Source organism: Zingiber officinale, chromosome 1A, assembly GCF_018446385.1.
Source record: "Zingiber officinale cultivar Zhangliang chromosome 1A, Zo_v1.1, whole genome shotgun sequence".
Lineage (NCBI taxonomy): Eukaryota > Viridiplantae > Streptophyta > Magnoliopsida > Zingiberales > Zingiberaceae > Zingiber > Zingiber officinale.
The window spans coordinates 94571034-94582499 of NC_055987.1; the positions used below are offsets into that span (position 1 = coordinate 94571034).

Here is an 11466-nt window from a genome sequence, read left to right on the forward strand (position 1 = left end):
CTCCCGGTACACTGTGACGGGGAGGGATCTTTAACGTGCTACACGCTGCGTCACACTACCCATGAGCGGACCAACGGAGCACCGGAAGAGTCAAACTGACGTGCTACCACGCTGTGTCACGCTACCCATGAGCGTCACAACGGAGCACTGAACAATGATGAAAACTGGCAAAGTGCTCGACAATAATGGAGCAATCTCTCACACAGCATGCAATCATGCGAATGGCGCATGTCACTAAGCATGGTAATATGCTAAATCAATCTCTGGACATATAATAATGTGCACCAAAGTAAATAAATCATATCAAGGTATACTGATCAAATAAGGTATCAAACCTAGGTCCTGACATGGTAAAACATGGTTATATCACTACCCATGAGCATGTGAAATCAGATAGGTATCAATACGAGATGCAAACAAACAATCAATCAAGCAGGCAACATGTATCAGGCAGTGATTAACCTAAACAAATAAGAAAACATAATTAATGCAAATTGTTAATTTCATTACTAAGCATATCAAAGACAATAAGTCAAAAGTACCCGCCTCCAATAGGAAAAGGTCCAATCCGGTAATCGAGATACTCGTCTCGCGTCAAAACCCTAAATCACGAAAAAATAAATATATTTTATTTAGCTACAATTTACATAAATAGCTAAATAAATTCTTAAGAACTATTTAGGGCAAACCCCAATTATCTACAATCAAATTGGATTAAATTAGTACATGATCTAATCCAAAACTCACCAAACACTATAATGTTCACGGATTGCTCACGACCGAAGGAATTTGTGATCGGAACTCCACGACCTGATCTGTATTTAGAAATGGCTGAAACTACAAAGATTGATCAACCAATTAAACAAAATATACCCATACAAAAATATGTGATCAGATCCTTACAAGCCTGATACTAAACACATCGTACCCAAATCAGGTCCGAAGCTTTCTCTGATGAAATCCCAATGCCACTGTGGTGCCGAGCCGGGACAACAAATGTAAGATACCGTAAAATCAAATAATAAATATTATTGGACGAAAATTCTTATTGGATTTTTCTAAAATTTTTAGAAATTTTTCTGGGATTAAACGGGGTCCGTATGACCTATTTTGAGGGGATAGATTCGGGATACAATGGAGGCTTGTTTTGGAATATCCATTTAAGTGGGAGTTAATTGAGGAATTAACTTAGAGGTTAACCTAAGTATTTAAATCCTTAATTTCCGATTTCCTCTTCTCACTTTCTCCTAATTTTTCTTTCCCCGATCTCCTCTCCCAAGCCTCTCGCGCAACCTCTTCTTCCCCGACGCCAACGTCGCAAGGGAGATGATCGTGCCGGCGCCGGTTGACCCTCCATTAGCAGGTAGATGGAGCTCGATCGCCGGAAGGAAAGGGCCAACGCTTGCCCTCACGCGTGGTGCCCTAGATCCTGTTTCTGCCACCTGATTTCCTTGTCGTCGTCGCCCTTCTTGCGCCGCCGATCACCACGAGTTCACTGCTGGCGACGGTCTTCTCCAGTGTGTCTCGGCCGAGCCTCCCTCTTCCTTCTCTCAAGGTGTGGAGCCTCTCCTTCTTCTTGCCGATCTTGTCACCGTGCCCTAGATTGCTGACACCGAGTCTTTCTCGCCGAGCCTCCCGACCACACCACTCCACACGATGTAGCCGGATCACGCGCGCGAGCTCTCTTCGTCCCGAGACTCACCAGCGACTCAACTCCTTCCCTTCCAACCAACCGCCGCCGTCCCTTTCCTGTACCTGATCGCCGACCTCTCTGCTTCTAATCACCAACCTAGCTTCAAGATTGATGTTGGGTTTGATCCTTGGTCTGTTGTGAAGTGTCCGGCCAAGCTGCATTGATCCGGCAATGTGACCGAAAGGTGAGGGTTGAGGAGTTTGATCTCGTGATCAGTTATGGAAACGTTGATTTTGATTTAGGGTGTGTTGAGGTTGCAGATGGTTTGCTGTGGCGGTTCTTGTGGGGTGGAGGGTTGCTGCTAGGGTCCGGTGAGGCCATCAACTCCGGCAGTAATCTTCTCCAGCAGTAAAACACCAGTTGGGGCATCTGGATTGAGCTAAGGTTTTGTTGAGGTGAGTTTAATGTTGTGAATTAGGGGTTCAACAAATCCTTTGCTATATGATTGGATTTATGGATTGATTCTTGGATGAATTAGTGTAGTGCTTCTTTGATAGTTGACGGCATAGAACTTCTTGGGTTGTAAGATTCAGAATTTTGCTGTCATACCTCAAGGTGAGTGTTTTCTGGTGATGTATCTCTAGATCCTTCTATTATTATTCTGTTCTATCAGTGTTGTTAATGGATATTAGATCATGTTTAGTTTAGAGCACATGGGAGCATGTAGAGGGATTCGTTGTAGTTGGATGCTCTTGTGTTGGATTAATTGATGACTGGTAGGTTATGTATTGGATTAGATTAAGCATTCTATATGGATTGTTGATGATAGATTGTTGATGATGGTATTGGGTTAACATAGATTGTTGATGATAGATTGTTGTAATCTGTGTAGATTAGTTGAAATGGATGAATTGTGTGAAGTTGATTCATGGTTAAGGAATTAGAATTCAACTTTGATATATTGATTTGGATTGAATCTTGGATTGATTTGTGGATTTTAAAAAGGATTTGTAATGAGTGTGGATTAGTGTTGGAGCTTGTGATTGATTGTAGTTTGATGATTTGGTTGATAGGTTGATGTGGACTTATGATGGAGATTTGATTTATATGATAAGTGGTTATGAATTGAGATTATTATGTGGTGGATTGGTAATTTAGAGGTGGATATGTGAGTTGGATTCAAGATGTGATGATTGATGCGTTTTGGATTGGTTGATAAATTGTGGATTATGTTTGGATCTAGAAGGAGTTGGATTAGCGATTGTTTGGAGGATCACTCATAGATCAGATTTAGTTGGAGTGATCCTAATTGGGTTAGGACTTTTATTTAGCTATTTGATCATATGAATTTGGCAAAATGAGATATATGTATTGATTTATGCAGGACTTTGATATGAGACGTTCATCACGATGTGGTGGGTCTGTTGATACGAGATATCTTAAGGCGGGTATTTCTTCCTTTACCTCTATGTAGATTTTCTTGTACTTAGTGCATGGTTGTTATCCGATGGATTAGACTGCTTTACCTTATATCATATCTGTTTGTTGACTTCCTGCTAGAGACTTATGCTTGATCTTTGAGGTGTTCCATTTAATTCATATACAGTCTCAACTCTTGATATCTACTCTATGGTGATTACATGTGTAGAGTATGTCCTGTAGGGATTGTCGGGTGGCTGGTATTATCATGCTGATTGGGTATATGATGTGGACTGTATATAGGTGGGTATGTGTAGAGGAGTCATCTGGTTGACCGTGCATTTACATGTGGTGTGTATATCCGTATTTGTTATGTACTTTTGGAGGAGTGTGTTGATTGCACGTCTGTGGTTTATACACGTGTCCGATGTGTTTTTATTGGAGGATACATGTTGATTGTATATGTGGGGTTGTCCATGTATGTCTGACATGTTCATTGGGAATTATTGGTTGATTATACATGTGTAGTTGTATACATATGTTTGGTGGGATATGTGGAGGTATCATGATGATTGTACTCATGTTGGAGGTATTTATGAGGTTTGGGGTTGTTGCATGGATGATGATTATATATATATATCATGTTCATCATTCATTGCATCTGATGACCATTATCTCCCTTGTGGTTGAGAGAGTCATCAGTTGGTTTGGGAATATCACCGCACACTCGACCACTCATGGGTAGTGGTAGTTGGAGCAGTTGCTGCTAGTCCTGTCGTGCCACCCGGTCACGAGGTTTAGTGAGATCCGGCGTTGTGAGCAGTCAGGGACCCTGATGCTATGTAGTTAGATAGCTACTAGCGGACTGTCCGCCTCGACCACTATATAGTGGGCTGGAGGGTAGTACAGTCGTCACAGACCCAAGCCTCTCGGCCATACAGGGGTCGTGGTGTTCGGAGAGGTGGCGGGGGTGATCATGGAGCATGCATGCACTTTTGCATATGATGCACGGTGCATCTGGGGGTTATATTTGCATACATGCCTACTAGATACTAGTTGCATGTGTTTGTGGTATGTTGCATTTGTTTGCGATATGATTGTTGCATATGGTTGTCATGCTGCATACATGTCATTTATTTTACATGTATATGCAGTCGTACTTATATTGCACAGGTGTCACGGGTATATCTGTTGCAGATCCAGTGAGTTACTGATCTTTGTACCTTGCGTCGATTCCAGATTGGGTATGTATCTGTCATTGTGTTAGTTGTGGTTTGTACAGTTTATATGTCAGGTGATTATGTCAGATATGTTTAGTTGCATTGATTATGATAGTATGATCATGTTCTTTACTCCCTACTGAGACTGTATACTTGTGATCTCCATGTTTTGTTTATGGACCATGCACTATCTTGTCTATTACCCGCTGAGTTACCTATACTCACCACCGCATGTATATCTTTATGTTTTCAGGTAGATGGTTGGAGTGTCGCTCGGAGTATCCTGTCTGCCGGGTCCTACGTCACATCCGACGATCGTTTCGGGTTTTGGTATATCTTTATTTGTATTCGATATGTGTGGTATTTGGTTGTTGTTGTATTTGTTGTTATGGTTGTTGTATAAAGCCTAGCCGGCTAGCAGTGTGTTGGTTGCGTTGTATTGGGCTTTCCGTTTTCGTTTTTCCGCTGTGTTGGTTTGTTTTGTACAGCCGTGTGGGCTGTTTTATATATAACTGCGTGGTTGTGATTGTTTCATTCCAGCCGTGTGGGCTGTTATTATGACTGCGTGGTTGTGTATATAAATATTCCAGCCGCATGTGGCTGATGTATATCTTGTTTGTAGTGATGCTTCATATTGTCACCGGTACAGGGGAGATGCTGTCGGATTTTTGTCTGACAGGGACTCCTTTGGGGGTGTGACAATTTAGTGGTATCAGAGCGGGTACGATACCTGTCTTGCTATGTATTCTGGTTTTTCGAGATTTATCTGATACCAATTTAGTGGTATCAGAGCGGGTACGATACCTGTCTTGCTATGTATTCTGGTTTTTCGAGATTTATCTGATACCAATTTAGTGGTATCAGAGCGGGTACGATGCCTGTTTTGTATTTGTTTTAGATTTTCGAGATTTATCTGATACCAATTTTTGGTATCAGAGCAGGTACGATGCCTGTTATTCGTGTTTTGGATTTCGTGATTCGATTTTCTTGATGTGACTTTTTCGATTTTGGGACCAGGCAACAGCAGGACATCTCCAGGCTATAGGAGGTATGTTTGCATATTGTTATCATACATTTCTGTTGGTGTATATACTGTTGTTCATGATAGTTATTTATGATGTGCGTTAGTGTTCTCTTGTTAGTACTTGCCTATTTGTTTGTAGCATGCATTGCATGTGTTGGGTCAATCACTGATCACGGTTGACCTAATGGAGATCAAGGATTACAGTCTCAGGGGATTCATCATATCATACTACCAGTAGTTTAGTGTCTATTACTACTAGTTGGTTGAGAGGTAGAGTCGTATACCAGTCTCGGTTATCATTAGTTGTGTAGTGAATGATATCGGTATACCCATGTTGAATCAGTTAGTAGAGTACCAGTTTACTCCTGTTGAGGATTGATTTACTTGGTTGACTTGTGTAGTTATGGTTTGAGTTATTACCCTTGTTGACTTGGACAGTTGGGGTTTGACTTATCTTAGTTGGTTTTGTGATCCTATTAGTTTGGTCAGTAGAGGATCGATTTGCCCTTGTTGACTTGGGTAGTGGTGTATCGATTTACCTTAGTTAGTTTCATCAGTAGATGATTGATTTACTCTTATTGGATCAGTTAGGAGATGATCGATTTATTTTGTTGGTCCGACCAGTAGGGGACTGACTTACTCTACTTTTAGAGATTCCTATCTTTGGGATGTTTCATACTTGGTTAGATGTTTTGACTTGTACCGGTGTAGAAAGGACTGAATTGGCCGTATACCATTATCGGCTTAGTCAGTTTATAGAGGATCGATGTATCCGATTTCCATGGGGACTTGGACCATGGATTGTCTGTACCTGGTAGGATGACTTAGAAGGTACATTCAGATAGAATACCGTACGGTGTGGAAAAGTGTAAATCTACCTGCTTAACACTTATGAGATACATCCATTACTAGGGTGTATGAGTTGGAGAGTACATTTGGATATATGATTTGTACTGGCGTAGGAGAGTTGAAATTAGCTGTTTAACCTTTACGTGACCCGGTACCACGTAAAGGAAGAAGCAGAGAATGTTTTTGGAGATCAGGTCATCACTTAGTGATTTATTTGAGGTGTTTTGGAGAGAGAGTAGTTCTTTACCTCTTTTGGGTAGCATGGTGGTTTATAAGGCGATGACTAGTAGACTCGCCTAACGTTGTTCCATGGGAGATCCTGACTCATGGAACTATTGGATATGATTAGATATCCATGATGTACTTAGGGATATATACCCTGCAATAGTGCGGATGAAGTGGTATTAGTTGAGTAATACCTAGAAATTTCGACCGTAACTAGGTATAATTTCAGATGATGATCTTCGAGGGGTAGAGCGTGGATTGATGGATATTTTGATCAACTATTTGATTATAGTGTTCCTCTATCCTTGTGTTCATTGCTCGATACTGGAGGTTGCTGACCCTCAGGGTGGAGCAATCACAGTATGATGGGGTACAAGACAATGGTTAGACGACTCAGCTAACATTGTCCCTATCAGGTGGCTCAAGACCTTGACCACATGATCATTTTATCAGATCTTGTAGTCTATATCTCAGATTAGAGGGTTTGACTTTTTATCGGTATTTGTCGAGGGACATATATAGGATGATGATGAGGGTGGTGGAGATATCTCTTTGATAGGTAGACTCTTAGTCAGTAGGTGGTGTGACCCTTTGACTTTGGATTGACATTCCTCTACTGTAGATAATTGATTATTAGAAAAGGTGAGATGATGAGATTTGACAGACTTTTTGGATACATTTAGTTTGTTGGCAGTAGGGGTTGAGGGTTGGATGCTTTCGTTTTTTCTCTATCATTGTTTAGGAGACTATGTAGTATGATTGATTGATGTTGAGGATGCTTTTGATTTGGTAGATATTGGGAGATCAGGTGTGGTGATATGTTGTCTTTTGATGATCTATTGATGGATATTTGACTTGATCTATTATTGGTGTTTGATGTTGATAGTGACATGGAGTGTTGTATGCCTGTGATATGTAGGGTTTTGTTGATTTGTAGTGCGTGATCAGATCACAGATTTGTCGGGGATCTTACGGTTGGGTGTGCTGGTTGTACGGATATATGAGTTTATGGTTTTATCGTTTAGGCTTACAGTACCCTAGATGTTATATTTTCATGGATTTGATGTATTTGGTATTATTAGGGATTTAGATCAATTTTCATTGTCTCCATTGACGATGTTATGATCTATTTTCGATCCGAGGTGGATCACGTACATTAGCTTCGCATAGTTCTAGAGATATTTCGACGGGAACATCTATATGTGAAGTTCAGTGGTGCGTATTTTGATTATCTTGTGTGGGATTTTTGGGACATATTGTCTCTGATAAAGGATATCGGTGGATCCACAGGGGATAGAGGTTGTTATCAGTTGGGTGTGACCGTAGTCTATATAGGAGACTCGCAGTTTCCTTGATCTGGTTGGATATTAGCAGAGATTGATTGAGGGTTTCTCTAGCATTGTATTGTTCATTGATTGGACTTTCTAGGAAGAGTGGAATTTATTTGGACAGATGTTTGTGAGATCAGTTTCAGGAGTTGAAACGAAAAGTTGTTAACCGCACTATCCTAGTTATGCTTTCTAGTGTAGACGGATTTCTACTCTACACAAATGTATTGTACCTAGGATTTAGTGCAGTTCCGATGTAGCATGAGTAGAGTAGTCTTGTGCTGGTAAGTAGAATTCGCAGGTAATGAGAATTAGATTCTCTTTCTTCGTGGGAGATTATGTGTGTTTCTGAGTCACTTCTTATCCGGGAGGAGTTACTGCAGGAAACATATTGATCTGGATTTGTGATACATTCGGTTGACACCTGATGTAGGGAGACTGAGAGCATTCTGATGGGTGGAACGATATGAAGAAAGACATCGCGGATTTTGTAACTTGATGTTTATTATGTCAGCAAGTGGAGGCTGAACATCAGTGGTTAGTAGGATTATCTCCGTTGATTTGGATACTGAAGTGAAGTTGGGAGCATGTTATGACGGATTTTGTTGTGGGATTATCCAGGACTTGGAGAGGATATGTTGGTTTGGGTAATCATTGTTGGGCGACGACTTGCTCCCTAGCTATCGATTTGTAGGACAGATTCTTTTGGATTGAGTAGTAGGATTATACTCTAGAGAGATTACCGGACTGGATGAGGTATCTCTGAGTGTTATATTAGATGGAGATCCATAATTTTTCATCTTGATTTTGACTGTGGTTATAGCAGACTTTGGATTACGAGCTTCGCTTGAGTATAGATTTTTCACCCTCAGACTGATGGATAGTTTGAGCACTTTATACAGATGTTGGAGGATCTGATGATAGTGGATTTTTAGATTTCAGAGTTAGTTGATTTACCCACAGTTGGTTAAGGTACAGTGTGGAAGTAGCAGATGCAGGGTGTGCTCATAGCCACAGAGTCATTGCTATTCATTTGGAGGTGGATTATTATGGTTGGAGATTTATTCATGTTATCTGGATGGAGTGGTATATGAGTATGTTGTTTGGTGGTTACCCTTGGATGAGGATCCCTGAGTAGACCAGTAAATTTGGGGACCAAATTTTTATTAGTGGGGGAGAATGTAAGATACCGTAAAATCAAATAATAAATATTATTGGACGAAAATTCTTATTGGATTTTTCTGAAATTTTTAGAAATTTTTATGGGATTAAACGGGGTCAGTATGACCTATTTTGAGGGGATAGATTCGGGATACAATGGAGGCTTGTTTTGGAATATCCATTTAAGTGGGAGTTAATTGAGGAATTAACTTAGAGGTTAACCTAAGTATTTAAATCCTTAATTTCCGATTTCCTCTTCTCACTTTCTCCTAATTTTTCTTTCCCCGATCTCCTCTCCCAAGCCTCTCGCGCAACCTCTTCTTCCCCGACGCCAACGTCGCAAGGGAGATGATCGTGCCGGCGCCGGTTGACCCTCCATTAGCAGGTAGATGGAGCTCGATCGCCGGAAGGAAAGGGCCAACGCTTGCCCTCACGCGTGGTGCCCTAGATCCTGTTTCTGCCACCTGATTTCCTTGTCGTCGTCGCCCTTCTTGCGCCGCCGATCACCACGAGTTCACTGCTGGCGACGGTCTTCTCCAGTGTGTCTCGGCCGAGCCTCCCTCTTCCTTCTCTCAAGGTGTGGAGCCTCTCCTTCTTCTTGCCGATCTTGTCACCGTGCCCTAGATTGCTGACACCGAGTCTTTCTCGCCGAGCCTCCCGACCACACCACTCCACACGATGTAGCCGGATCACGCGCGCGAGCTCTCTTCGTCCCGAGACTCACCAGCGACTCAACTCCTTCCCTTCCAACCAACCGCCGCCGTCCCTTTCCTGTACCTGATCGCCGACCTCTCTGCTTCTAATCACCAACCTAGCTTCAAGATTGATGTTGGGTTTGATCCTTGGTCTGTTGTGAAGTGTCCGGCCAAGCTGCATTGATCCGGCAATGTGACCGAAAGGTGAGGGTTGAGGAGTTTGATCTCGTGATCAGTTATGGAAACGTTGATTTTGATTTAGGGTGTGTTGAGGTTGCAGATGGTTTGCTGTGGCGGTTCTTGTGGGGTGGAGGGTTGCTGCTAGGGTCCGGTGAGGCCATCAACTCCGGCAGTAATCTTCTCCAGCAGTAAAACACCAGTTGGGGCATCTGGATTGAGCTAAGGTTTTGTTGAGGTGAGTTTAATGTTGTGAATTAGGGGTTCAACAAATCCTTTGCTATATGATTGGATTTATGGATTGATTCTTGGATGAATTAGTGTAGTGCTTCTTTGATAGTTGACGGCATAGAACTTCTTGGGTTGTAAGATTCAGAATTTTGCTGTCATACCTCAAGGTGAGTGTTTTCTGGTGATGTATCTCTAGATCCTTCTATTATTATTCTGTTCTATCAGTGTTGTTAATGGATATTAGATCATGTTTAGTTTAGAGCACATGGGAGCATGTAGAGGGATTCGTTGTAGTTGGATGCTCTTGTGTTGGATTAATTGATGACTGGTAGGTTATGTATTGGATTAGATTAAGCATTCTATATGGATTGTTGATGATAGATTGTTGATGATGGTATTGGGTTAACATAGATTGTTGATGATAGATTGTTGTAATCTGTGTAGATTAGTTGAAATGGATGAATTGTGTGAAGTTGATTCATGGTTAAGGAATTAGAATTCAACTTTGATATATTGATTTGGATTGAATCTTGGATTGATTTGTGGATTTTAAAAAGGATTTGTAATGAGTGTGGATTAGTGTTGGAGCTTGTGATTGATTGTAGTTTGATGATTTGGTTGATAGGTTGATGTGGACTTATGATGGAGATTTGATTTATATGATAAGTGGTTATGAATTGAGATTATTATGTGGTGGATTGGTAATTTAGAGGTGGATATGTGAGTTGGATTCAAGATGTGATGATTGATGCGTTTTGGATTGGTTGATAAATTGTGGATTATGTTTGGATCTAGAAGGAGTTGGATTAGCGATTGTTTGGAGGATCACTCATAGATCAGATTTAGTTGGAGTGATCCTAATTGGGTTAGGACTTTTATTTAGCTATTTGATCATATGAATTTGGCAAAATGAGATATATGTATTGATTTATGCAGGACTTTGATATGAGACGTTCATCACGATGTGGTGGGTCTGTTGATACGAGATATCTTAAGGCGGGTATTTCTTCCTTTACCTCTATGTAGATTTTCTTGTACTTAGTGCATGGTTGTTATCCGATGGATTAGACTGCTTTACCTTATATCATATCTGTTTGTTGAATTCCTGCTAGAGACTTATGCTTGATCTTTGAGGTGTTCCATTTAATTCATATACAGTCTCAACTCTTGATATCTACTCTATGGTGATTACATGTGTAGAGTATGTCCTGTAGGGATTGTCGGGTGGCGGGTATTATCATGCTGATTGGGTATATGATGTGCACTGTATATAGGTGGGTATATATAGAGGAGTCATCTGGTTGACCGTGCATTTACATGTGGTGTGTATATCCGTATTTGTTATGTACTTTTGGAGGAGTGTGTTGATTGCACGTCTGTGGTTTATACACGTGTCCGATGTGTTTTTATTGGAGGATACATGTTGATTGTATATGTGGGGTTGTCCATGTATGTCTGACATGTTCATTGGGAATTATTGGTTGATTATACATGTGTAGTTGTA

The 11466-nt window shown here is 41.1% G+C and overlaps 2 long non-coding RNA genes across 4 annotated transcripts; both read left to right on the forward strand.

Moving 5' to 3' along the window:
- The first annotated feature begins 1242 nt into the window (after positions 1–1242).
- On the forward strand, positions 1243–3032 carry LOC122007035. 2 transcript variants are annotated; one of them, XR_006118832.1, is made up of 4 exons: positions 1243–1877; positions 1954–2088; positions 2177–2248; positions 3018–3032. It is a non-coding gene; the product is annotated as an uncharacterized LOC122007035 (long non-coding RNA). The 2 variants fall into 2 exon arrangements; XR_006118831.1 differs by having other exon boundaries at positions 2172–2248; positions 3018–3029.
- A 6091-nt stretch (positions 3033–9123) lies between these two features.
- On the forward strand, positions 9124–10913 carry LOC122007055. Of its 2 annotated transcripts, none has more exons than XR_006118837.1 (4): positions 9124–9758; positions 9835–9969; positions 10058–10129; positions 10899–10913. It is a non-coding gene; the product is annotated as an uncharacterized LOC122007055 (long non-coding RNA). The 2 variants fall into 2 exon arrangements; XR_006118836.1 differs by having other exon boundaries at positions 10053–10129; positions 10899–10910.
- Positions 10914–11466: the final 553 nt, after the last annotated feature.